At 43.6% G+C, this 27,882-nt stretch overlaps 9 non-coding genes across 9 annotated transcripts; all 9 read left to right on the plus strand.

The window, feature by feature from the left end:
* Positions 1 to 7,626: 7,626 nt before the first annotated feature.
* trnas-gcu (transfer RNA serine (anticodon GCU)) lies at positions 7,627 to 7,708 on the plus strand. The gene has a single exon. It is a non-coding gene; the product is annotated as a tRNA-Ser (tRNA).
* A 1,024-nt stretch (positions 7,709 to 8,732) lies between these two features.
* trnas-gcu (transfer RNA serine (anticodon GCU)) lies at positions 8,733 to 8,814 on the plus strand. Its single transcript has one exon. It is a non-coding gene; the product is annotated as a tRNA-Ser (tRNA).
* A 779-nt stretch (positions 8,815 to 9,593) lies between these two features.
* trnan-guu (transfer RNA asparagine (anticodon GUU)) lies at positions 9,594 to 9,675 on the plus strand. The gene has a single exon. It is a non-coding gene; the product is annotated as a tRNA-Asn (tRNA).
* Positions 9,676 to 10,699: 1,024 nt separating this feature from the next.
* On the plus strand, positions 10,700 to 10,781 carry trnas-gcu (transfer RNA serine (anticodon GCU)). The gene has a single exon. It is a non-coding gene; the product is annotated as a tRNA-Ser (tRNA).
* Positions 10,782 to 11,572: 791 nt separating this feature from the next.
* Positions 11,573 to 11,654, plus strand: trnas-gcu (transfer RNA serine (anticodon GCU)). The gene has a single exon. It is a non-coding gene; the product is annotated as a tRNA-Ser (tRNA).
* Positions 11,655 to 16,919: 5,265 nt separating this feature from the next.
* Positions 16,920 to 17,001, plus strand: trnas-gcu (transfer RNA serine (anticodon GCU)). Its single transcript has one exon. It is a non-coding gene; the product is annotated as a tRNA-Ser (tRNA).
* A 783-nt stretch (positions 17,002 to 17,784) lies between these two features.
* Positions 17,785 to 17,866, plus strand: trnas-gcu (transfer RNA serine (anticodon GCU)). Its single transcript has one exon. It is a non-coding gene; the product is annotated as a tRNA-Ser (tRNA).
* A 1,402-nt stretch (positions 17,867 to 19,268) lies between these two features.
* trnas-gcu (transfer RNA serine (anticodon GCU)) lies at positions 19,269 to 19,350 on the plus strand. The gene has a single exon. It is a non-coding gene; the product is annotated as a tRNA-Ser (tRNA).
* A 789-nt stretch (positions 19,351 to 20,139) lies between these two features.
* On the plus strand, positions 20,140 to 20,221 carry trnas-gcu (transfer RNA serine (anticodon GCU)). Its single transcript has one exon. It is a non-coding gene; the product is annotated as a tRNA-Ser (tRNA).
* The last annotated feature ends 7,661 nt before the right edge of the window (positions 20,222 to 27,882 follow it).

Genomic DNA, 27,882 nt, shown 5'->3' on the forward strand with positions numbered 1-27,882 from the left:
CTTCAAATGCATCCCACATGACTCCACAATCAGCAACACACAGAGGGAAACCCTGAAAAACAAGAACACAACATCAGAAACTTCTAGAACCAGCTGGAAACAGTTGCTTCCAACCAAGACTGTACCAAACCTCAGGAAGAAGCCTGCAGTCTTCATAATGAAAGTCAGAAGTAAAGGAGTCAGCACAGCTGAGAGTTTTTAAATGTTGCCAGGGAACAGTTCTGACCAACCACAGCTTAACGGGCTAACGACACACAGCTGCTGTGGTCGGACTCCAAGGAACCATTCTTACCTCAGCTGATGCTCCAACTGACTACGTTTACATGGACCACAATACTCCCAACATAATCAGATGGAGGAAAGAGTTTAAGAAATGTATATGTAAATAGCAACTTTAAACTAATCAAGTTAGTATTTTCAGTAAGTGATAATCACATTAAGGTAGGTGGAGTATCCCGACCATAAACTATATTTAGATGGACAACAGCAATCTGATTATTGCCTGTAACTGAATTAACATCGTCCTCATGTTTGTTCTGGGTCTACCATGGCTTTTCAGGAGCTGTCAATAGTGATTCTGGGTCAGTTGTACCCCTTCAGGGATGCCAGTGACCTTCTCCCTTCCCCCTCTCTACCACCGACTGGACCTGTACTCCAGGTAGGAGATATCTCAGGTGTAAGTATGACGCTGAACATGGCAACTACCAGCAGCAGATAGAAGAATTTGTCTACCCAGCTATCGGTAACTCCGGATGATATGGGTAATGACAGAAAGAACAAGATCGCGGATACCGGGATGGCTTGGCCATCCTACAGACGCTAAGAGTAGAGCCACTGCTCCTCTTCAACAAGAGGGGCCAGATGAGGGGGATCGGCCATCTGGTGAGGATGCATCCTGGGCGCCTCCCTGATGAGGTTTTCTGGGCATGTCCCACTGGGAGGAGAACCCATGACACGCTAAAGGGAGTATGTCTCTCGGCTGGTGTGGAAATACCCTGGGATCCCCCCAAATGAGCTGGACGAAGTGGCAGAGGGAAGTCTGGTCTACCCTGCTATTGTGCCACAAAGGGAGTGCTGATTCAGTTATTAGAGAGTTAATTTACCATGGTGTCTGATGTACAGCCGTTGAGCCTCAAAAACCTGGGGCCACATGTACTAAGAGTGCATGGATTTCAACGTGAAACCGTGCGTGGAATTTACACGAACGCAAAAATGCAGATGTACAAAACTGTACGTACGCCCAAATCCACGCAGGTTGCTCTGTACATACCAATCAGCGTGGATTTGAGCGCACATGCGGGAGCACAACACCCCGCCCCGTCTCCTCCCTCAAATATGTTTGAATATGATAATGAAGATAATTATCCACTAAAAACCGCTCATCCTAACAAGAAATGTGCAAAAAAAAAGGTAAAACAAATAAAAAAAAACATCGGCTGTGAGCTGGAATAAATAATTTATTTGGGGGCATTTCTTCCGATTTCAGTTGCATTGCATTATGGGTAATGCTGTTCTTTGCTTTGTGTTGCGTTCCGTGAAGAGTTGTGGTTTTATTATGATCGTAAGGGTTTGTGAATGTTTATGGGCAGCGTTAGTGCATCATTACACTCTCCTTTTCTTGTTTGTAATTTAAGAACCGACACCAGAACTTAAGTTGGTGGATGAAAAACAGCTCCTCGTTCTGTTTTATTGTCACGCGTATCATATACTAACGGATTAAGACCAATGTACACGTTTATTGAGTCTTACACATTGTGGAAATCCGCGATCACCTCTCTCATAAGTATAACAATGTGAACAATATAAACTTATATTCAAAACATGAAGCATCACGATCTGATTCCTCTGCTGCAGAAATAAAGACAAGTTGTCCCAACGTGATTATCGAGGTGCAAACGTGAGAAATAAAGAGCAAAGTTGCTTTAACTTGCAGTGTTGCATCCGCAGGAGGAGAGACCGAAAGTTGCCTAAACATTCAATAAAAACTTTATTCATTGCTGAACCACATCAATTCGTACCAACCAACCTTTCCGTGACATCTTAGTTTTATTTTAAAAGACAACTTTACAGAACCGGTTTTTGGCTGCAAAATGTATTTTAAAATAAAAAAAAAATGGTAAATGGCTTACACTTATATAGCGCTTTCCAGCTGTACTCCTACAGCCCCAAAGCGCTTTACACTGCAAACATTCACCCACACACGCACACATTCACACACCGGTTGTCGGCGAAGCTGCTATACACAACGGCGCTGGCCTGACAACCGGGAGCAACCGGGGGATTCAGTGTCTTGCCCAAGGACACTTTGGTGGACACAGGCGGAACTAGGGTTCGAACCACTGACCTTCAGGTTCATGGTGAACGCTCTACCAACTGAGCCACCTTCCCTTATTTTAATGTTTTTCTATCCAGACACAGTTATGGGATGTTTTAGGATCTGGCTTTGATCTCCAGTAGTCGTCCCATATGGTCGTCATGGTGACAGAGATGTCCGACCTGTAGCAGCTCCAGCTGAAAGATCATGTTGGTCTGAACCGGAGCAGCTGGTCCAGTTCAGGCCGGAGATCCAGAAGATCCTCTTGGTACCTAAACCAGCTGATCGTCCAGTCTTACTCCTGGACCAGCAGATCCAGACTAAACCAGCTGATGGTCCAGTCTTAGTCCTGGACCAGCAGGTCCAGACTAAACCAGCTGATGGTCCAGTCTCAGTCCTGGACCAGCAGATCCAGACTAAACCAGCTGATGGTCCAGTCTTAGTCGTGGACCAGCAGGTCCAGACTAAACCAGCTGATGGTCCAGTCTCAGTCCTGGACCAGCAGATCCAGACTAAACCAGCTGATGGTCCAGTCTTAGTCCTGGACCAGCAGATCCAGACTAAACCAGCTGATGGTCCAGTCTTAGTCCTGGACCAGCAGGTCCAGACTAAACCAGCTGATGGTCCAGTCTTAGTCCTGGACCAGCAGGTCGGTGTGATCTGATCATCAGCAGGTTCCTCTAACGGAGCCAAAGCTCCATCAGGATTTGCAGGTTCCATCGTTGAGCTCCTTTAGTTGTTTGTTCAGATCATGTGGTTGATTGTGAGATTGTTGCAGCTCCACTCTTGTGTAACTTATCTGGTGATGTGGAGACTGTCGTGTCCTTCACGTGGTCGTGAACTTATTGACGTTACGTTTCTTCATATTCTGCACTTCACTGCATCACCAGTGAGTGTCGCCAACGGACAAAACCTCAGAAAAGTGCGTACAACAGCCTTAATGTGTGAGTGAAGGACCGCAGCTTTCTACGTTCAAATCATTCTTTGTACATCCGACGGTGAGCGTTGAAAGTGGCCAACGCACGTTTTTTGTGCGCCGCACGTTTTGTACATCAGGCCCCTGGTCTCTTGGCGAGATAATCCACAATCCAGGAGACCAAAAATCTCAAGTTTTTCCGTGACTTTTTTCCATTCCTGCTCCGATAAGGCCTTTCAGTCGAGCAAATTGGGGTTTTAAATCAGTTTTTCCAAAAACCAGCTAAGATGTTGCATAGCCTTGTGGAGAAGCCCCTGTCATGAACATTTGAACCATTGCCTCACTTGTGATAGTATACCATGTACTGTGGCAATTTTTGCTGTATTGGTGAAACTCTTGGCGTGCAGCTATCTGACTGCAGGCAGCCATCAGCCACTCCCCGTTTGACTAAATCTGTGCAAGTTTCAAAAGGTGAGCTTTGCAACTGGGGGCGATTCTTGCTTCTTAGTCATGTCCCACAAACCCACCTTTTAAAATACATTTTATCTGCAATGTGATGATAATTCTAAGCAGTCCCATATTAGTCTAGAACACTTTACCCAGGAACCACGGCCATGTGGATGCCCTGCCAACCACCAACCTTCTGCAAGTGAATGTCTTAGCAGCATCCATGCTTGGACTGCACAGCAATGCTACCAACCTCAGGATATGGCTTGTAATGTCAGACTTTCAGGACACGCATTGATGTGGGGAGGAAGTGTAACCTACACTCCATTTTACATTGTTAATTTTGGTTTACCTCAGTTAACAGCATTGTATCACCTTTGTTATAAATAAGCATTCCCCAAAGCCATGTACAAGTTAAAATCTTTATTGGCCAAAGCTGATCAGGATCTTTTATGTAGAGGACATATTTCTGCCAGCCTTGAGACAGCTAAGCACTTCCTGCAGAAGTCTAGGAGGCAGCTTGGAAGACCTTTTTCTGCTGCACAGAACCATGGTCGTCAGAAGCATGCTCTGTCAAGTAGTGGACGGCCTGTGAGTAGTCTTTGCCCTTCTCATGGTGCTGGCTGAAGGTAGTCTGGGTGCCAGGAGGGTACAGGCCATACAGGAGTTTGTAGTCAAAGTCTGGATAGGGGGAAGCCACGAAACCGCCCACACCAAACTGGGGAACCCCCACACTTGTGAATCCCTGCTGTCCTTGGCCCAGTTGGTCACCTGGATAGCCAAATGCTTCCGTCTGCCGCTGGAAGTTGCCAAGTTCAGCTTCCCTCATAACACTGGCAGCTTCTCCTGCCTGGAAGCTCGGTTCAGGTGGTGGTAGAGGGGGTGATGGGAGAAAGTCACTGGCATCCATGGTCTGGGCATCATCTGCTGCTTCAGTCAAGCTTTGGGGAGGAACAGCCCACTCGGTTTCTGTGGAGAAACAAGTCAGGATACAGTACCAAACCACAAGACTAGTACCATGCATCAGACTTATTTGGTAGAGAAGACTGACCAGCTCCAGCCGGTCCTGAACCAACAGCTCCTGCTTGAAAGGGTACAGAAGAACCAGAGACAACATAGCCAGGCTGAAGGGGCACAAGTGACCCAGTACCGACAGCTCCTGCGTGAAGGGGCACAAGTGACCCAGTACCGACAGCTCCTGCCTGAAGGGGTACAAGTGACCCTGTACCGACAGCGCCAGCCTGAAGGGGCACAAGTGACCCAGTACCGACAGCTCCTGCCTGAAGGGGCACAAGTGACCCAGTACCGACAGCTCCTGCCTGAAGGGGCACAGCAGACCCAGTACCAACATAGTATCCCACAGCAGGTGCAGCTGAGTCCAGGCTGCTCCCTACTGGAGTGGTGTAGCCAACAAGCCGAGGGGGGTTAGGATTTTGGACAATTACTGGTGCAGATACCAGTCTAGGGGCACTGTAGAGTACTGGTGCTGAATGACCTGTGGGTGCTCCCTGGTAGGAGGCAAAGTTGCCACCAGCACCACTGCCACCACCACTCTGTTGGTGAGATTTTGATCCTGGGGACAGAAAACAGAGGATTTAAGCTGAGTTTGATACAACTACACATGCCATGTCTTCAGCAAATCATAGCCTACCCTTCAAATGCATCCCACATGACTCCACAATCAACAACACACAGAGGGAAACCCTGAAAAACAAGAACACAACATCAGAAACTTCTAGAACCAGCTGGAAACAGTTGCTTCCAACCAAGACTGTAGCAAACCTCAGGAAGAAGCCTGCAGTCTTCATAATGAAAGTCAGAAGTAAAGGAATCAGCACAGCTGAGAGTTTTTAAATGTTGCCAGGGACCAGTTCTGACCAACCACAGCTTAACGGGCTAACGACACACAGCTGCTGTGTTCGGACTCCAATGAACCATTTTTACTTCAGCTGATGCTCCAACTGACTACGTTTACATGGACCACAATACTCCCAACATAATCAGATGGAGGAAAGAGTTGCATTAAGAAATGTATATGTAAATAGCAACATTAAACTAATCAAGTTAGTATTTTCAGTAAGTGATAATCACATTAAGGTAGGTGGAGTATCCCGACCATAAACTATATTTAGATGGACAACAGCAATCAGATTATTGCCTGTAACCGAATTAACGTTGTCCTCATGTTTGTTCTGGGTCTACCATGGCTTTGCAGGAGCTGTCAATGGTGATTCTGGGTCAGATGCCAGTGACCTTCTCCCTTCACCCTCTCTACCACCGACTGGACCAGGGGCCTCATGTACAAAGAGTGCGTGGATTTCAATGTGAATCCATGTGTGTAATTCTTTTTCAAAACTGTGCGTATGCCCAAATCAATGCACGTTTCTTTGAACATCACAATAAACGTGGATTTGAGCGCACATGCGGGAGCACAACATTCCGCTCAATCCTCCCTCAAATACATACAATTGAATATGATAATGAGGATAATTATCCATTAAAAACCGCTCATCCTGGTCCGGTCTCCGCTCCCTATTGGTAACAGAACTGTGATATGCCCGCACGAAAAGGGAAACAACAAGGGACACAGTTACAGCAATATATAACTCCGTTCACACGAGGCAGCCTCAGCATGGCCGACAGAGCAGCAGCGACCCCTTAAGGCAAGACACCTGGCCCCGAGGCCGCTCTCTCCCTGCAGATGCTCCGAGAGGAACTTCAAACTTCCAGAGAAGTGGTGCTGACACAGATAAAGGCTGAAATTATGGCATCGTCTCAAGGAGTTAAAAATGACATTGAGTCTCCCCGCGTAGACAACCGTGGACATACAAGCTTTACGAGAAGAACTGACCGGTGAGTTGACACAGCTCCGCTCCTCACAGGCCGAGACGGCTAACACACAGAAGGAGATTGAAACCACGCTCAACTACACCATGAACAGAGTAATCGCCACAGGTGTGGACTCGAGTTAGACTCGAGTCATGAATTTGATGACTTTAGACTCGACTTGACAAAATGTTAAAAGACTTGCAACTCGACTTGAACTTGAGAAGACTTGCTACTTTCACCAAAACACAAAGATTAAAAAGTATGTTAATAACGAACACGCTCTGTGTGTGTGTGTGTGTGTGTGTGTGTGTGTGTGTGTGTGTGTGTGTGTGTGTGTGTGTGTGTGTGTGCGTGTGTATGCATTTGTGTGTGTGCGAGCTGGCAAAGCATCCAATCAAATTAGATCCACGTTGCGACAGCATCCAATCAAATTGCAGGACAACCAATGACGAAGAAATTGTAACCAAAGCGCCGGTTTGCGAAAATGATACAGAAGATAATTTTGTTTGGGTACAAATACTATGAGGTGGTGAACAAAAAAAGAAATTGTGGTGTGCAAAACATGCGGGTCGAAGATCACAGACGGAGAGGCAACAACTTCCAACTTCGTTCGACATCTGAAGTTGCACAAAGAGTGGTAAGTAGAGCTGGCGAGCTAATGCTCAGCTAACGTTACTTTATCTGCTAAGTAAAGTAACTTTTCTAGCTGTAGTTAATGATGCTGTACTGGTAATGTTACATTGCAAACACGGTAATCTGTTGCGTCCACTGCGTTCACTCCCCGACTCCTACTTTGATAAACAGTAGACAGCACACATTGATGTCTAGTTGAACTGCATCATCGATGACTAGTTTAATGAGGACTAGTTGAATAATGGCTAGTTAAATAAGTAATCGTTGAATTGGGACTAGTTGAGTAAGGACTAATTGAATAAAGACGAGTTGAATGAGGGCTAGTTGAGTATGGACTTTTTGAATGAGTTTTAGATGAGCAAGGACGAGTTAAAGAAGGGTGAGATGAATGAGGGCTATTTGATAAGGAGTAGTTGAATGATGACGAGTTGAGTAGGCACTAATTGAATTAGCAGTAATTGATTAAGGACTAGATTAAGGAGCACTAAACTAGGTGGCCGAGTGGTTAAGGCGATGGATTGCTAATCCATTGTGCTCTGCACGCATGGGTTCAAATCCCATCCTCGTCGTCCTTGCTTCTCCTGTGCTTTGAGGTGTTCCTTGGAGTTACTATGAGGTGGTGGTATCCCAACATGTCCGGATGCTGTCTTTGCTTCAAATAACCTAAGATGCTCAGTAGCATTACCTGTAAGCTACATTTTGTTTATATAGTAAAGCATCAATACAATACAAGCTAGGTGCTTTCCAGAGACCAATGCTTCTCAATCCTGGTCCTCGTGGTCCCCTGTCCTGCATGTTTCAGATGTTTCCCTGCACAAACACACCTGATTCTAATTAAAGGTCCTCATTAGCTTGTCACCAAGGTCTGCACAGTTCTGTTGATGACACAGGTACTTTTATCACGGTGTGCTGAAGCAGGGTAGCATCTAAAACATGCAGGACAGGGGCCCACGAGGACCAGGATTGAGAAACACTGCCATAGACCAATCGCATGACCCCCAAACAACTGTCAAATAAACACTGGCAAGGAACAACCCCCCTTTCAGAGAGAAGACCCACCTGCTGAAAAAAAGGTGGCTAGAGCAAGAAGAGGAGTGAGATAGAAAAGAAAGGATGAAGAACAGGGAAAGGTGAGACACCAATATGTTGTTAAAGGTAAAACAAGTGCAGATATATTAGTATTAATGAACCATTAACAGGAGAACTAACAGTTCTATGTAAATATGACTGTTACCTGGTTAGTTGTTGGACTACAGATACCACTATATAAACAGGTGTAGACAGCACACATTGATGTCTAGTTGAACTGCATCATCGATGACTAGTTTAATGAGGACTAGTTGAATAATGGCTAGTTAAATAAGTAACCGTTGAATTGGGACTAGTTGAGTAAGGACTAATTGAATAAAGAAGAGTTGAATGAGGGCTAGTTGAGTATGGACTTGTTGAATGAGTTTTAGATGAGCAACGACGAGTTAAATAAGGGTGAGATGAATGAGGGCTATTTGATAAGGAGCAGTTGAATGATGATAAGTTGAGTAGGCACTAATTGAATTAGCAGTAATTGAATAGGGACTAAATTAAAGAGTACTAGACGAGGTGGCAGAGTGGTTAAGGCGATGGATTGCTAATCCATTGTGCTCTGCACGCATGGGTTCAAATCCCATCCTCGTCGTGCTTGCTTCTCCTGTGCTTTCAGGTGTTCCTTGGAGTTACTATGCGGTGGTGGTATCCCAACATGGCCGGATGCTGTCTTTGCTTGAAATAAGCTAAGATGCTCAGTAGCATTTCCTGTAAGCTACATTTTGTTTATATAGTAAAGCATCAATACAATACAAGCTAGGTGCTTTCCAGAGACCAATCGCATGACCCCCAAAAACTGTCAAATAAACACTGGCAAGGAACAACCCCCCTTTCCGAGAGAAGACCTACCTGCTGAAAAACAGGTGGCTAGAGTGAGACAGAAAAGAAAGGATGAAGAACAGGGAAATGTGAGACACCGATATGTTGTTAAAGGTAAAACAAGTGCAGATATATTAGTATTAATGAACCATTAACAGCAGAACTAACAGTTCTATGTAAATATGACTGTTACCTGGTTAGTTGTTGGACTACAGAGACCAATATATAAACAGGTGTAGACAGCACACATTGATGTCTAGTTGAACTGCATCATCGATGACTAGTTTAATGAGGACTAGTTGAATAATGGCTAGTTAAATAAGTAATCGTTGAATTGGGACTAGTTGAGTAAGGAATAATTGAATAAAGACGAGTTGAATGAGGGCTAGTTGAGTATGGACTTGTTGAATGAGTTTTAGATAAGCAAGGATAAGTTAAATAAGGGTGAGATGAATGAGGGCTATTTGATAAGGAGTAGTTGAATGATGACGGTTTGAGTAGGCACTAATTGAATTAGCAGTAAATGATTAGGGAATAGATCAATGAGGATTACACGAGGTGGCCGAGTGGTTAAGGCAATGGATTGTTAATCCGTTGTGCTCTGCACGCATGGGTTCAAATCCCATCCTCGTCATGCTTGCTTCTCCTGTGCTTTGAGGTGTTCCTTGGAATTACTATGAGGTGGTGGTATCCCAACATGGCCGGATGGTGTCTTTGCTTCAAATAACCTAAGATGCTAACTAGCATTACCTGTAAGCTACATTTTGTTTATATAGTAAAGCATCAATACAATACAAGCTAGGTGCTTTCCAGAGACCAATGCTTCTCAATCCTGGTCCTCGTGGTCCCCTGTCCTGCATGTTTCAGATGTTTCCCTGCACCAACACACCTGATTCTAATTAAAGGTCCTCATTAGCTTGTCACCCAGGTCTGCACAGCTCTGTTGATGACACAGGTACTTTTATCACGGTGTGCTGAAGCAGGGTAGCATCTAAAACATGCAGGACAGGGGCCCACGAGGACCAGGATTGAGAAACACTGCCATAGACCAATCGCATGACCCCCAAACAACTGTCAAATAAACACTGGCAAGGAACAACCCCCCTTTCAGAGAGAAGACCCACCTGCTGAAAAACAGGTGGCTAGAGCAAGAAGAGGAGTGAGATAGAAAAGAATGGATGAAGAACAAGGAAAGGTGAGACACCGATATGTTGTTAAAGGTAAAACAAGTGCAGATATATTAGTATTAATGAACCATTAACAGGAGAACTAACAGTTCTATGTAAATATGACTGTTACCTGGTTAGTTGCTGGACTACAGAGACCACTATATAAACAGGTGTAGACAGCACACATTGATGTCTAGTTGAACTGCATCATCGATGACTAGCTTAATGAGGACTAGTTGAATAATGGCTAGTTAAATAAGTAACCGTTGAATTGGGACTAGTTGAGTAAGGACTAATTGAATAAAGAAGAGTTGAATGAGGGCTAGTTGAGTATGGACTTGTTGAATGAGTTTTAGATGAGCAAGGACGAGTTAAATAAGGGTGAGATGAATGAGGGCTATTTGATAAGGAGTAGTTGAATGATGATAAGTTGAGTAGGCACTAATTGAATTAGCAGTAATTGAATAGGGACTAAATTAAAGAGTACTAGACGAGGTGGCCGAGTGGTTAAGGCGATGGATTGCTAATCCGTTGTGCTCTGCACGCATGGGTTCAAATCCCATCCTCGTCGTGCTTGCTGCTCCTGTGCTTTGAGGTGTTCGTTGGAGTTACTATGTGGTGGTGGTATCCCAGCATGGCCGGATGCTGTCTTTGCTTGAAATAAGCTAAGATGCTGAGGAGCATTACCTGTAAGCTACATTTTGTTTATATAGTAAAGCATCAATACAATACAAGCTAGGTGCTTTCCAGAGACCAATCGCATGACCCACAAACAACTGTCAAATAAACACTGTCAAGGAACAACCCCCTTTCAGAGAGAAGTCCTACCTGCTGAAAAACAGGTGGCTAGAGCAAGAAGAGGAGTGAGATAGAAAAGAAAGGATGAAGAACAGGGAAAGGTGAGACACCGATATGTTGTCAAAGGTAAAACAAGTGCAGATATATTAGAATTAATGAACCATTAACAGGAGAACTAACAGTTCTATGTAAATATGACTGTTACCTGGTTAGTTGTTGGACTACAGAGACCACTATATAAACAGGTGTAGACAGCACACATTGATGTCTAGTTGAACTGCATCATCGATGACTAGTTTAACGAGGACTAGTTGAATAATGGCTAGTTAAATAATAAATCGTTGAATTGGGACTAGTTGAGTAAGGACTAATTGAATAAAGACGAGTTGAATGAGGGCTAGTTGAGTATGGACTTGTTGAATGAGTTTTAGATGAGCAAGGACGAGTTAAATAAGGGTGAGATGAATGAGGGCTATTTGATAAGGAGTAGTTGAATGATGACGAGTTGAGTAGGCACTAATTGAATTATCAGTAATTGATTAGGGACTAGATTAACTAGCATTAGACGAGGTGGCCGAGTGGTTAAGGCGATGGATTGCTAATCCATTGTGCTCTGCACGCATGGGTTCAAATCCCATCCTCGTTGGGCTTGCTTCTCCTGTGCTTTGAGGTGTTCCTTGGAGTTACTATGCAGTGGTGGTATCCAAACATGGCTGCATGCTGTCTTTCCTTCAAATAACCTAAGATTCTCAGTAGCATTACCTGTAAGCTACATTTTGTTTATATAGAAGCATGAATACAATACAAGCTAGGTGCTTTCCAGAGACCAATCGCATGACCCCCAAACAACTGGATAGACGGGACCAGGGCGGTGGATAGACGGGACCAGGGCGGTGGATAGACGGGACCCGCGCGGTGGATGGACGGGACCCGCGCTGCGGATATCTGCACAACGGGGTATGAAAAGTCGTCATTTATTGTTGTGCTTGCCTGCCACGCTGATGGACCGAAACTGCGGCCTATGTTGATTTTTAAAAGAAAAACTTTGCCTAAAGAGACTTTTCCAGCCGGAGTCATTATAAAGTCGAATGAAAAGGGCTGGCTGGATGAAGGGATGATGATCAAGTGGCTGAGGCAGGTCTATGTGTGGCGACCCGGTGTTTTTTTTTTCACACATCATGCGTGGGCTAATGTGTCTGCTGGGACTGTTGTTCGGGCTTTTGCAAAAGCCGGCATTTCCGAGGGGCCGCACGGCACAGAAAGTGACTGACACCAAGGAAATTTGGACTGGCGCAGCTGAATTAGCGGAGCACTTTAATGCAGAAACAGAGGATGAGGACTTTGAAGGGTTTGATTAATGTAAAAACTGAAATAAAATACAATCAAACTAAGTTTTGCTCCCGCTCTATTTTTAAATAAGCACACTTGTGTGCTTGTGTGTGTGTTCTGCAGCGGGTGTGTGTGTTTTGCGGCGCGCGTGTGTGCAGCTCCATGTCTGTAGACTGCGCCTTTTGGGTCGGTGCGCCGTATGTGTATTTTAAATCCAAAAATGACACACAAAAATGAGGGTGCGCCTTTTCACACGGTGCGCCGCATGGTCGTGAAAATACGGTAAATAGCAACTTTAAACTAATCAAGTTAGAATTTTCAGTATGTGATAATCACATTAAGGTAGGTGGAGTATCCCGACCATAAACTATATTTAGATGGACAACAACAATCTGATTATTGCCTGTAACCGAATTAAGGTCGTCCTCATGTTTGTTCTGGGTCTACCATGGCTTTTCAGGAGCTGTCAATAGTGATTCTGGGTCAGTTGTACCCCTTCAGGGATGCCAGTGACCTTCTCCCTTCACCCTCTCTACCACCGACTGGATCTGTACTCCAGGTAGGAGATATCTCAGGTGTAAGAAGGAAGCTGAACATGGCAACTGCCAGCAGAAGACAGAAGAATGTGTCTACCTAGCTACCCGTGACTCCAGATGATATGGGTAATGACAGAAAAAAACAAGCGGATACCGGCGACAGAAATTAGTTTCTACCATAGAGTGTCTGGGCACTCCCTTAGAGATAGGATGAGAGGCTTGGCCATCCTACAGACGCTAAGAGTAGAGCCACTGCTCCTCTTCAACAAGAGGGGCCAGATGAGGGGGATCGGCCATCTGGGGAGGATGCATCCTGATGAGGTTTTCTGGGCATGTCCCACTGGGAGGAGAACCCAAGACACGCTAAAGGGAGTATGTCTCTCGGCTGGTGTGGAAATACCCTGGGATCCCCCCAAATGAGCTGGAAGAAGTGGCAGAGGGAAGTCTGGTCCACCCTGCTGTTGTGCCACAAAGGGAGTGCTGATTCAGTTAGAGTTAATTTGCCATGGTGTCTGATGTGTAGCCGTTGAGCCTCAAAAACCTGGTCTCTTGGCGAGATAATCCACAATCCAGGAGACCAGAAATCTCAAGTTTTTCCGTGCCTTTTTTCCATTCCTGCCCTGATAAGGCCTTTCAGTCAAGCAAGTTAGGGTTTTAACAGTTTTAAAAAAACCAGCAACATTGTTTGAAATGTAGCATAGCCTTGTGGAGAAGCCCCCGTCATGAAAATTTGAGCCATTGCCTGCTCACTTGTGATGCTCCAGTGTGGTAGTATACCATGTACTGTGGCAATGTTTGCTGTATTGGTGAAACTCGTGCAGCTGTCTGCCTGCAGGCTTAGAGCCATCAGCCGCTCCCTGTTTGACTAAACCTGTGCAAGTTTCAAAAGGTGAGCTTTGCAACTGGGCGGAATTCTTGCTTCTTAGTCATGTCCCACAAACCACCTTTTACCTGCAATGTGGTCATAATTCTAAGCAGTCCCATATGGGTCTACAACACTTTCCCCAGGAACCATGGCCATGTGGAGGCCCCGCCAACCTTCTGCAAGTGAAGGTCTAAGCAAAATCCATGCTTAGACTGCACAGCAATGCTACCAACCTCAGGATATGGCTTGTAATGTCAGACTTTCAGGACACGCATTGATGTGGGGAGGAAGAGTAACCTACAACTTCATTTTACATTGTTAAATTTGGTTTACATCAGTCAACAGCATTGTATCACCTTTATTATAAATAAGCATTCCACAAAGCCATGTATGAGTTAAAATCTTTATTGGCCAAAGCTGATCAGAATCTTTTATGCAGAGGACATATTTCTGCCAGCCTTGAGACACCTAAGCATTTCCTGCAGAAGTCTAGGAGGCAGCTTGGAAGACCTTTTTCTGCTGCACAGAACCATGGTCGTCAGAAGCATGCTCTGTCAAGTAGTGGACGGCCTGTGAGTAGTCTTTGCCCTTCTCATGGTGCTGGCTGAAGGTAGTCTGGGTGCCAGGAGGGTACAGGCCATACAGGAGTTTGTAGTCAAAGTCTGGATAGGGGGAAGCCGAGAAACCACCCACACCAAACTGGGGAACCACCACACTTGTGAATCCCTGCTGCCCTTGGCCCAGTTGGTCAGCTGGATAGCCAAATTCTTCCGTCTGCCGCTGGAAGTTGCCAAGTTCAGCTTCCCTCATAATACTGGCAGCTTCTCCTGCCTGGAAGCTCGGTTCAGGTGGTGGTAGAGGGGGTGATGGGAGAAAGTCACTGGCATCCATGGTCTGGGCATCATCTGCTGCTTCTGCAGTCAAGCTTCGGGGAGGAACAGCCCACTCGGTTTCTGTGGAGAAACAAGTCAGGATACAGTACCAAACCACAAGACTAGTACCATGCATCAGACTTATTTGGTAGAGAAGACTGACCAGCTCCAGCCGGTCCTGAACCAACAGCTCCTGCTTGAAAGGGTACAGAAGAACCAGAGACAACATAGCCAGGCTGAAGGGCCACAGCAGACCCAGTACCGACAGCGCCTGCCTGAAGGGCCACAGCAGACCCAGTACCGACAGCTCCTGCCTGAAGGGGCACAAGTGACCCAGTACCGACAGCTCCTGCCTGAAGGGGCACAAGTGACCCAGTACCGACAGCTCCTGCCTGAAGGGGCACAAGTGACCCAGTACCGACAGCTCCTGCCTGAAGGGGCACAGGAGACCCACTACCAACATAGTATCCCACAGCAGGTGCAGCTGAGTCCAGGCTGCTCCCTACTGGAGTTGTGTAGCCAACAAGCTGAGGGGGGTTAGGGTTTTGGACAAATACTGGTGCAGATACCAGTCTAGGGGCACTGTAGAATACTGGTGCTGAGTGACCTGTGGGTGCTCCCTGGTAGGAGGCAAAGTTGCCACCAGCACCGCTGCCACCACCACTCTGTTGGTGAGATTTTGATCCTGGGGACAGAAAACAGAAGATTTAAGCTGAGTGTGATACAACTACACATGCCATGTCTTCAGTAAACCATAGCCTACCCTTCAAATGCATCCCACATGACTCCACAATCAACAACACACAGAGGGAAACCCTGAAAAACAAGAACACAACATCAGAAACTTCTAGAACCAACTGGAAACAGTTGCTTCCAACCAAGACTGTACCAAACCTCAGGAAGAAGCCTGCAGTCTTCATAATGAAAGTCAGAAGTAAAGGAGTCAGCACAGCTGAGAGTTTTTAAATGTTGCCAGGGACCAGTTCTGACCAACCACAGCTTAACGGGCTAACGACACACAGCTGCTGTGGTCTGACTCCAAGGAACCATTCTTACCTCAGCTGAGGCTCCAACTGACTACATTTACATGGACCACAATACTCCCAAAATAATCAGATGGAGGAAAGAGTTGCATTAAGAAATGTATATGTAAATAGCAACATTAAACTAATCAAGTTAGTATTTTCAGTTAGTGATAATCACATTAAGGTAGGTGGAGTATCCCTACCATAAACTATATTTAGATGGACAACAGCAATCAGATTATTGCCTGTAACCAAATTAACGTTGTCCTCATGTTTGTTCTGGGTCTACCATGGCTTTTCAGGAGCTGTCAATAGTGATTCTGGGTCAGATGCCAGTGACCTTCTTCCTTCACCCTCTCTACCACCGACTGGACCAGGGGCCTCATGTACAAAGAGTGCGTGGATTTCAATGTGAATCCGTGCGTGTAATTCTTGCGTTTTTCAAAACTGTGCGTACGCCCCAAATCAATGCACGTTTCTTTGAACATCACAATAAACGTGGATTTGAGCGCACATGCGGGAGCACAACATTCCGCTCAATCCTCCCTCAAATACATACAATTGAATATGATAATGAGGATAATTATCCATTAAAAACCGCTCATCCTGGTCCGGTCTCCGCTCCCTATTGGTAACAGAACTGTTATATGCCCGCACGAAAAGGGAAACAACAAGGGACACAGTTACGGCAATATATAACTCCGTTCACACGAGGCAGCCTCAACATGGCCGACAGAGCAGCAGCGACCCCACAAGGCAAGACACCTGGCCCCGAGGCCGCTCTCTCCCTGCAGATACTCCGAGAGGAACTTCAAACTTCCAGAGAAGCGGTGCTGACACAGTGTGTGTGTGTGTGTGTGTGTGTGTGTGTGTGTGTGTGTGTGTGTGTGTGTGTGTGTTTGCGAGCTGGCAAAGCATCCAATCAAATTAGATCCACGTTGCGACAGCATCCAATCAAACTGCAGGACAACCAATGACGAAGAAATGGTAACCAAAGCGCCATCATTGATGACTAGTTTAATGAGGACTAGTTAAATAATGGCTAGTTAAATAAGTAATCGTTAAATTGGGACTAGTTGAGTAAGGACTAATTGAATAAAGACGAGTTGAATGAGGGCTAGTTGAGTATGGACTTGTTGAATGAGTTTTAGATGAGCAAGGACGAGTTAAATTAGGGTGAGATGAATGAGGGCTATTTGATAAGGAGTAGTTGAATAATGACGAGTTGAGTAGGCACTAATTGAATTAGCAGTAAATGATTAGGGACCAGATAAACAAGCACTTGACGAGGTGGCCGAGTGGTTAAGGCGATGGATTGCTAATCCATTGTGCTCTGCACGCATGGGTTCAAATCCCATCCTCGTCGTGCTTGCTTCTCCTGTGCTTTGAGGTGTTCCTTGGAGTTACTATGTGGTGGTGGTATCCCAGCATGGCCGGATGCTGTCTTTGCTTGAAATAAGCTAAGATGCTCAGGAGCATTACCTGTAAGCTACATTTTGTTTATATAGTAAAGCATCAATACAATACAAGCTAGGTGCTTTCCAGAGATCAATCGCATGACCCCCAAACAACTGTCAAATAAACACTGTCAAGGAACAAGCCCCTTTCAGAGAGAAGTCCTACCTGCTGAAAAACAGGTGGCTAGAGCAAGAAGAGGAGTGAGATAGAAAAGAAAGGATGAAGAACAGGAAAAGGTGAGACACCGATATGTTGTCAAAGGTAAAACAAGTGCAGATATATTAGTATTAATGAACCATTTACAGGAGAACTAACAGTTCTATGTAAATATGACTGTTAGTTGTTGGACTACAGAGACCACTATATAAACAGGTGTAGACAGCACACATTGATGTCTAGTTGAACTGCATCATCGATGACTAGTTTAACGAGGACTAGTTGAATAATGGCTAGTTAAATAATAAATCGTTGAATTGGGACTAGTTGAGTAAGGACTAATTGAATAAAGAAGAGTTGAATGAGGGCTAATTGTGTATGGACTTGTTGAATGAGTTTTAGATGAGCAAGGACGAGTTAAATAAGGGTGAGATGAATGAGGGCTATTTGATAAGGAGTAGTTGAATGATGACGAGTTGAGTAGGCACTAATTGAATTAGCAGTAATTGATTAGGGACTAGGTTGTCAAGCACTAGACGAGGTGGCCGAGTGGTTAAGGCGATGGATTGCTAATCCATTGTGCTCTGCACGCATGGGTTCAAATCCCATCCTCTTCGTGCTTGAATCTCCTGTGCTTTGAGGTGTTCCTTGGAGTTACTATGTGGTGGTGGTATCCCAACATGGCCGGATGCTGTCTATGCTTGAAATAACCTACGATGCTCAGTAGCATTAGCTGTAAGCTACATTTTGTTTATATAGTAAAGCATCTTCTTAAAGTTCTTTTATTAGTTTATAAAGCGCTACATGGGCTTGCGCCAGAGTATATTTCAGAAATGTTTTTATTCTATGAACCAGGAAGGCCCCTCAGATCCTCTGGCTCTTCTTTTCTAGCTGTTCCACAGAGTAGAACTAAAACATTTGGTGATGCTGCTTTTAACCACTATGCTCCAAAACTGTGGAACAGCCTGCCGGAGGATCTGAGAGGAGCTGGAAATGTGGACATTTTTAAACGTAGATTAAAAACTCATCTCTTTGGTCTGGCTTTTATGTAGCATCACATTTTATAGTTTTAGTTTTATTCCGTTTAAAATTTTTTAAAGGTATCTGTTTTATTTATTTATCTATCTCTTATAATGTTTTTACTATTTTTATTGTTGTGAACTGATTATTTTTTTTAGCCTTAATCCTTGAACCTTTATCTCTTTATAAATTTTATATATTTTATATTGTATGTCAGGGTGCATTGGTCTCCCAGTTTTTATCTTTTTGGTCTCCCAGTTTTTATTTGTTTATTATGCTTATTTTTCAATCACAATGTCAAAGCACCTTGTATTTCATGTACTTGGACGAAAGGTGCTATATAAATAAAATTTGATTGATTGATTGATTGATCAATACAATACAAGCTAGGTGCTTTCCAGAGACCAATCGCATGACCCCCAAACACTGGCAAGGAACAACCCCTCTTTCAGAAAGAAGACCTACCTGCTGAAAAACAGGTGGCTAGAGCAAGAAGAGGAGTGAGATAGAAAAGAAAGGATGAAGAACAGGGAAAGGTGAGACACCGATATGTTGTCAAAGGTAAAACAAGTGCAGATATATTAGTATTAATGAACCATTAACAGGAGAACTAACAGTTCTACGTAAATATGACTGTTACCTGGTTAGTTGTTGGACTACAGAGACCACTATATAAACAGGTGTAGACAGCACACATTGATGTCTAGTTGAACTGCATCATCGTTGACTAGTTTAATGAGGACTAGTTGAATAATGGCTAGTTAAATAAGTAATCGTTGAATTGGGAATAGTTGAGTAAGGACTAATTGAATAAAGAAGAGTTGAATGAGGGCTAGTTGAGTATGGACTTGTTGAATGAGTTTTAGATGAGCAAGGACGAGCTAAATAAGGGTGAGATGAATGAGGGCAATTTGATAAGGAGTAGTTGAATGATGACGTGTTGAGTAGGCACTAATTGAATTAGCAGTAATTGATTAGGGACCAGATTAACGATCACTAGACGAGGTGGCCGAGTGGTTAAGGCGATGGATTGCTAATCCATTGTGCTCTGCACGCATGGGTTCAAATCCCATCCTCGTCGTGCTTGCTTCTCCTGTGCTTTGAGGTGTTCCTTGGAGTTACTATGAGGTGGTGGTATCCCAACATGGCCGGATGCTGTCTTTGCTTCAAATAACCTAAGATTCTCAGTAGCATTACCTGTAAGCTACATTTTGTTTATATAGTAAAGCATGAATACAATACAAGCTAGGTGCTTTCAGACCAATGTCATGACCCCCAAACAACTGTCAAATAAACTCTGGCAAGGATCAACACCCCTTTCAGAGAGAAGACCTACCTGCTGAAAAACAGGTGGCTAGAGCAAGAAGAGGAGTGAGATAGAAAAGAAAGGATGAAGAACAGGGAAAGGTGAGACACCGATATGTTGTCAAAGGTAAAACAAGTGCAGCTTTATTAGTATTAATGAACCATTAACAGGAGAACTAACAGTTCTATGTAAATATGACTGTTACCTGGTTAGTTGTTGGACTACAGAGACCAATATATAAACAGGTGTAGACAGCACACATTGATGTCTAGTTGAACTGCATCATCGATGACTAGTTTAATGAGGACTAGTTGAATAATGGCTAGTTAAATAAGTAATCGTTGAATTGGGACTAGTTGAGTGAGGACTAATTGAATAAAGAAGAGTTGAATGAGGGCTAGTTGTGTATGGACTTGTTGAATGAGTTTTAGATGAGCAAGGACGAGTTAAATAAGGGTGAGATGAATGAGGGCTATTTGATAAGGAGTAGTTGAATGATGACAAGTTGAGTAGGCACTAATTGAATTAGCAGTAATTGATTAGGGACTAGGTTGTCAAGCACTAGACGAGGTGGCCGAGTGGTTAAGGCGATGGATTGCTAATCCATTGTGCTCTGCACGCATGGGTTCAAATCCCATCCTCGTCGTGCTTGAATCTCCTGTGCTTTGAGGTGTTCCTTGGAGTTACTATGCAGTGGTGGTACCCCAACATGGCCGGATGCTGTCTATGCTTGAAATAACCTAAGATGCTCAGTAGCATTACCTGTAAGCTACATTTTGTTTATATAGTAAAGCATCAATACAATACAAGCTAGGTGCTTTCCGGAGACCAATCGCATGACCACCAAAAACTGTCAAACAAACACTGGCAAGGAACAACCCCCCTTTCAGAGAGAAGACCTACCTGCTGAAAAACAGGTGGTTAGAGCAAGAAGAGGAGTGAGACAGAAAAGAAAGGATGAAGAACAGGGAAATGTGAGACACCGATATGTTGTCAAAGGTAAAACAAGTGCAGATATATTAGTATTAATGAACCATTAACAGGAGAACTAACAGTTCTATGTAAATATGACTGTTGGTTGTTGGACTACAGAGACCACTATATAAACAGGTGTAGACAGCACACATTGATGTCTAGTTGAATCGATCATCGATGACTAGTTTAATCAGGACTAGTTGAATAATGGCTAGTTAAATAAGTAATCGTAGAAGTTGAGTAGGCACTAATTTAATTAGCAGAAATTGATTAGGGACTAGATTAATGAGCACTTGACGAGGTGGCCGAGTGGTTAAGGCGATGGATTGCTAATCCATTGTGCTCTGCACGCATGGGTTTATGGGCAGAAATATGTGCCATTAGAAACTGAATTTGAATAATTAGGGCCCGAGCACCTTGCGTGCGAAGGCCCTATTGTATATGTAGGAATTTTTTTTTTCTTTTTCATTTTCTTTTTCTTTTTCTTTTTCTTCTGACGAAAGGAGGGCCTTTTTGCCCCCCTAAACGTGCCCAAAAAGTCACCAAATTTTGCATGCAAGTCAGGCCTGGCGAAAAATTTGATATTTAATGGTTTACATTAATGGGCGTGGCAAAATGGCTCAACAGCGCCCCCCGGAAAACTTTGTGACTCAAGCCCCACAATACGGTTTGACGTACATGCACGAAAATCGCTACACACCTGTATCAGTACACAACTTAAAGAAAAGTCTCTTGGCGACATGGCCGAAACCGAACAGGAAGTCAGCCATTTTGAATTAATCGTGTCACTTTGGCGCAATTTATGCCATTCCTTCGGCAGTTAATTCAGCCCGAACCGTAACGTGCCCTCAAGTGTGTTATACATCAAAATGTGCGTCTCCATCCTGCGACAACACGCATTACTTTTCTCTTTCAAAAGCGTTACAGTGGCGACGCTAGACGCCAAAAAGCGCGCCCACCCTTCATCTGGTTGGTTCAGACCGAAAAAACTTTGCGCATCAAGCCCCAGAATACGGTGTGACGTACATGAACGAAAATCGGTACACACCTGTATCATGTCACAACTTAAAGAAAAGTCTCTTGGCGCCATGGCCGAAACCGAACAGGAAGTCGGCCATTTTGAACATTCTGAATTAATCGCGTAATTTTGGAGCAATATGAGCCATTCCTTCGAGAATTAATACGGCCCGAACCGTATCGTGAACCCAGTGTTATACATCATAATGTGCCTCTCTATCCTGCGACTACGCGCATTACTTTTCTCTTTCAAAAGTGTTAACGTGGCGACGCTAGACGGCAAAAAGCGCGCCCCCCTTCATCTGATTGGTCCATATTTGATAGTTCCCCAAAAGTCACCAAATTTTGCATGCAAGCCAGGCCTGGCGATAAATTTGATATTTTATGGTTTACATTAATGAGCGTGGCAAAATGGCTCAACAGCGCCCCCCGGAAAACTTTGTGCCTCAAGCCCCAGAATACGGTTTGACGTACATGCATGAAAATCGGTACACACCTGCATCATGTTGCAACTTAAAGAAAAGTCTCCTGGCGCCATGGCCGAAACCGAACAGGAAGTCAGCCATTTTTAATTTATTGTGTAATTTTGGCTCAATTTATGTCATTCCTTCGGCAATTAATACGGCCCGAACCGTAACGTGCACCCAGGTGTGTTATACATCAAAATGTGCGTCTTCATCTTGCGACTATGCGCATTACTTTTCTCTTTCAAAAGTGTTACCGTGGCGACGCTAGACGCCAAAAAGCGCGCCTCCCCTTAATCTGATTGGTCCATATTTGATAGTTCTCCAAAAGTCACCAAATTTTACATGCAAGCCAGGCTTGGCGATAAATTTGATATTTCATGTTTTGCATTAATGGGCGTGGCCTAACGGCTCAACAGCACCCCCTAGAATACTTTTCTCTGCCATAACTTTTGAATGGTTTGACATAAAGAGTCGTGGGTGGTGTCATTGGACTCGGTATTGAGTCCTTGACCATAATTGGTGAAAATTACCCCCGCCGCTTCTTCTGATTGGTTGTCCCTATTGTTTGACATAGGAAGTCGTGGGTGGTGTCGTTTCTGATATGCTTATGGGGGGCGGTGGCCGTGAGTGCGAGGGCCCGTTCATCGCTGCTTACAGCTTTAATTTATATTTGAATTTGAATTGCTCAATTTGAATAATTGCATTAAAAAACTGAATCCAAATCACATAATTTGAATTTGTATTGTTTAATTTGAATCATTGCATTGAAAAAATGAATCTACATTCAGTTCTCACAATTCAAATTCAGGTTTACTGTGCCAGACAGTAAACCTGGTCTTCCTGGATTGCTCTTCCGGAGGAAGAGCAATCGAGTGCAGATACAAAGAACTCCTTTTCATGTAGCCTACTATAACCTCTATTTTCTTTCAACGACATAAACGACCAATGGGAGCTAGATATTTCGAAACCTATAGTGTTTTCTGCATTCTGTGTAAAAAGTGTAGATTCATGTCTTGCCGTTTTGTAGAAAAATTTCTGCTGAGGAGTGTGTGAAGATTTGTGGCAACGGGTGAAGAATTGACACAAATAAAAGAATTGAGATAAAAAAAAAAAAGAAATACCTGCTGTGAGAAGCAACACAAAACCACAGTTTCACGGTTAAAGGAGTCAGTTTGGGGGACAAATGCAAGAGGTGTTAAACAAATGTTCATCAATGCATACTGTATGTTTAAATAACTGTTTAAACCAATGAAATGGTTCTCTCCCAGAACGACGCGGCCTCTGGGGCTTTTCCATTTACTCGGCTCCTCTCCGCTCGTCTCTTCTCTTTTTTAAGGGTTTTCCTTGAGGTGAAAGTTCTGGTTATAGTATAATAAAGTTATAGTATATTATCGTTTATTTCTGTTCTATGGTGTTTTTTCAATGAGGATTGCAAAAGTTCGCCCTCTGGTGGTTATACATGGTAACTGCACTCCGTGTAAAGTTAGAAGAATTAAATGACAAAAGTACATCGTGTTATTCCTTTCAAAATAAATAGACAATAAACAGTTAAAAAGGCACAACAACAACAAGTCTGTTTCGGGAGGAAATTAGTGCAAAAACAATCTTCATCTGTCTTCTGACATTAATTAATGTAATTACAGTCGGTAATTTATGAATAGTTATGTAGCTAAAATGATTTACACACGATAATGTTGTTAAATGGAACAAAACTGTAGTTTCTAGTGTCACCACAAGAGGGCGGTCGTAACACCGTAACACCAGTCATCAAACTGTAGAAAAATAAACAAAAGCTACAAATGTTTTTTTTATTTTGTTGTATTTCATTTTATTTGTGTTGTTATTAATACTTCTGCCTCAGTAAGGTTGCAGATTGTATAACTGTATACATTTTATACAAAATAGTGTTGAAAAGCTGAACGCAGGTGGCAGAAATCTAAACTACAGGTTCATTCTGACATTTATAAAGAGACACTGAGCATTTATAATACAGAACCGGGGAATGGAAGACAATCCTATTTTTCTGATATTTTTAATAAAAACAACAACAATGTTGTTGTCTAAAAAATATTTAGCCAATCAATTAAAAATAAACAAAGAAAAAACAACCATAACATCTATTAAGGACCAGTCAGGGGAAGTTACACATGATCCCTGTTTAATAAATTCAATCTTTAGAGACTTTTACTACAAATTATATTCGTCACAAATTGAACCATCTGATCAATCCATTAGTGAGTTTCTTGGAGAAATTAACCTGCCAAAGTTACATCAGGAACAGGTTACGAATTTAGATTCACCACTCTCAATAGGAGAACTCCATGAAGCTCTTCAACATATGCCCAATAATAAAGCTCCGGGCCCAGACGGTTTCCCAGCTGAATTTTATAAGGAATTCTGGAGCATATTAGCACCAACATTTTATAAAATGATTCTAAATATTAGGGAAAATAAAAGCTTACCCTTAAATATGAACTCTGCTAATATTAGTCTTTTATTAAAACCGGATAAAGATCCCTTGCTCCCATCGAGCTACCGCCCAATTTCATTAATAAATGTAGACCTTAAAATAATTAGCAAGGCCCTTACTGAACGTCTGAAAAGAGTCACCCCTTCTATTATACATCCGGATCAAACAGGCTTTATTAAAGGTAGACATTCCTCTACTAATATTTGCAGATTATTAAATATTATAGATTATTCCAGTATCAATAAACAGGAAACTACTATTATATCCTTAGACGCGGAAAAAGCATTCGATAAGGTAAATTGGAAGTTTCTATTGGCAACCTTACATAAATTTGGATTTGGTGAATCTTTCATTGACTGGGTAAAAATATTATACAGCTCTCCCAAGGCACGTGTAAGGACAAATGATCAAATCTCTACAAGTTTTACCTTGCAAAGAGGCACTAGACAGGGTTGCCCTCTATCTCCCTCATTATTTGCAATATTTATCGAACCTTTAGCAGCAGCTATTAGACAAAATCAAAATATTAAAGGTATACAATGCAAAATAGTAGAGCACAAAATAAGTCTTTATGCGGATGACGTACTCCTCTTCCTCCAGAACTCACGATCTTCACTATCACAGACAATCGCACTTATAGAGGGATTTTCATCTCTGTCTGATTATTCTATTAATTGGTCTAAATCCACCGTTTTGTGCGTGAACTGCAATTTTAGGAATATATCCAATACTCAATTACAATCAGGGAACATTAGATATTTAGGCATAAACATCTCCCCTAGGCTGTCAGAGTTAATAAAATTAAATTATGTTCAGCTTATAAAGAAAATAGAAGATGATCTTGCTAGATGGAGCTCTCTCCCCATTTCACTCATGGGTAGAATAGCCACCATTAAAATGATGGTTTTACCAAAAGTAAATTATTTTTTCTCAATGATACCATTCAAACCCCCTATTTCCTGGTTTAAATCGCTGGACTCAGGTGTTTCAAAATTTCTGTGGAAAAATAAAACTCCACGCATTAGTTTAAAGACATTGCAGAAATCTAAAGAATATGGAGGTTTAGAGCTACCTAATTTTCAGTATTACTTCCTTGCCAATAAATTACAGTATATTGTCTCGCGCTGCCAGTAGTGGTAGATCCCTGTGCGACTACCACTTACATGGTAGCAGGAGTTGGTTGGGCTTGACGTGCCGGGGCAGCTTGTACACAACCCCAAACCTGCCTGGTCTCATGTGGTGTGAGTCTTTAATCCATTACCTGGAGGGCAATAGGACTGGGGAAGAGGACTAACAAACCAACTCCACCCCTCCCACATCCGACCAATTACGGTCAGTGGTTGGACATAAGGCTAGCAACCTTATTCTGGAAAAAAGTATATGCTACGAAAACCTCAGTGAGAAAGTCTCAACCTGCTAGAGCACAAACTCAGAGCGGGAAGAGGCGTGTTGACAGTTCTGATGACACCCCTGGAGGAGGACAGCCAATGACGTCTCATGGACCGAAGCTTTTGTCCCCCAAATACCGTACTAACATTGCAACATGGAATGTTAGAACCCTCTACCAAGCTGGAAGAATTCACCAAGTAGCTGCAGAAATGCGAAGACTGAAGATAGAAATAGTTGGATTAAGCGAAACAAGATGGTTAGGAAGCGGCAAGACGACCCTACAAAGCGGAGAAACTATCATATATTCTGGCCTCCCTGAAGAGCACCCAACACATGTGAGAGGAGTAGGGATCATTATGTCAAAGACAAGTGCAAGGAGCCTGAAGGAATGGGAACCCATCTCAGAGAGAATCATCATAGCAAGGTTTACTTCCCGCTGTCAAGACACGACTATCATACAGGCATATGCCCCCACCAACGATGCAAGCGATGCAGAGAAGGAATTGTTCTATGAACAGCTACAGGCAACCATGGCCAAGCGCAAGAAGAGAGACATCACCATCCTCATGGGAGACATGAATGCCAAAGTGGGATCAGCAAATAGCGGCAACGAGAGAGTGATGGGGAAACACGGGGTTGGAACCATGAACCACAACGGAGAGCTCTTTGTTGATTTCTGCTCCGTAAACGACATGGTAATAGGAGGCACACTGTTCCCACACAAGGAGAACCACAAAGTGACCTGGAGATCACCTGATGGATCATATGAGAACCAGATAGACCACATAGCGATTTTTAGAAGATGGCGAGGAACTCTACAAGATTGCAGAATAAAGAGAAGTGCGGATGTTGGCTCGGACCATCATCTGCTCCTGGCTCCCTGTAGAATACGTCTCGCTGCCTGTAGGAGGAAAGAACAGAAGACATTTAAGTACAATGTGCATAGGCTGAAGAACCCGGAAATAAAACAGAAATTTGTACTCACCTTGGCAAACCGTTTTGATGCACTGCGCTACAATTCAGACGAGGAAGAAGAGGAAGGAGAGGATGACGTCGAAGCGGAATGGACCATCATCAAAGAAGCATATACAAGCACATGTGAAAAGGTGCTGGGAAAGGTTAAGAGAGAGCGGAAGGAGTGGATGAGTGATGACACGTGGGAGAAAGTGGAAGAAAGGCGCAAACTGAAAGCGAAGATCGACACCTGTAAAACCAGGAACCAGAAGACCAATGCCATGGAACACTTCAACCAAGCAGATCGGGAAGTCAAGAAAAGCTGCAGGAGAGACAAAAGGAAGTGGATATCTGATAAGGCTGCAGAAGCAGAGGATGCTGCTTCCAAACAAGACCTGAAAACCCTGTACAGCATCACCAAGACTCTGAGTGGAAAAAGAAGGCAAATGAACAAACCAGTAAAAGACAAGGACGGAAAACTGCTGGCAACAAAGGAACAACAAATGGATCGCTGGAGAAACCACTTCAAAGAAATCCTCAACCGCATACCCCCACTGGATCCACCAACAGTGGAACCTCCAACAGAAGAGCTAGGTATATGCACTGGACCACCAAGCAAAGCAGAGATTGATAAAGCCATCTCATCACTCAAGAATGGGAAAGCGGCAGGATCTGATGGGATCCCCCCAGAGGCATGGAAAGCGGCAGGAAACCTTTCGGTTGAAGCTCTACACCCGTTACTTAACAGAATTTGGCAGGAAGAAAAGATACCTTTAGACTGGAGGAAAGGCACCATAGTAAAAATACCCAAGAAAGGAGACCTGACTCAGTGCAAGAACTGGAGGGGCATAATGCTCCTTTCAGTTGCCGTACAGCAAACGCCATGGAATCCAAACTGAGAGACAACCAAGCAGGCTTCCGACCTAAAAGATCGTGCAGTGACCAGATTGCGACCCTAAGAATTATCGTGGAACAATCTGCAGAATTGAACTCACAACTGTATGCTGTTTTCATAGACTACGAGAAAGCGTTCGA

This window comes from Cololabis saira, chromosome 23, assembly GCF_033807715.1.
Source record: "Cololabis saira isolate AMF1-May2022 chromosome 23, fColSai1.1, whole genome shotgun sequence".
Taxonomy (NCBI): domain Eukaryota; kingdom Metazoa; phylum Chordata; class Actinopteri; order Beloniformes; family Belonidae; genus Cololabis; species Cololabis saira.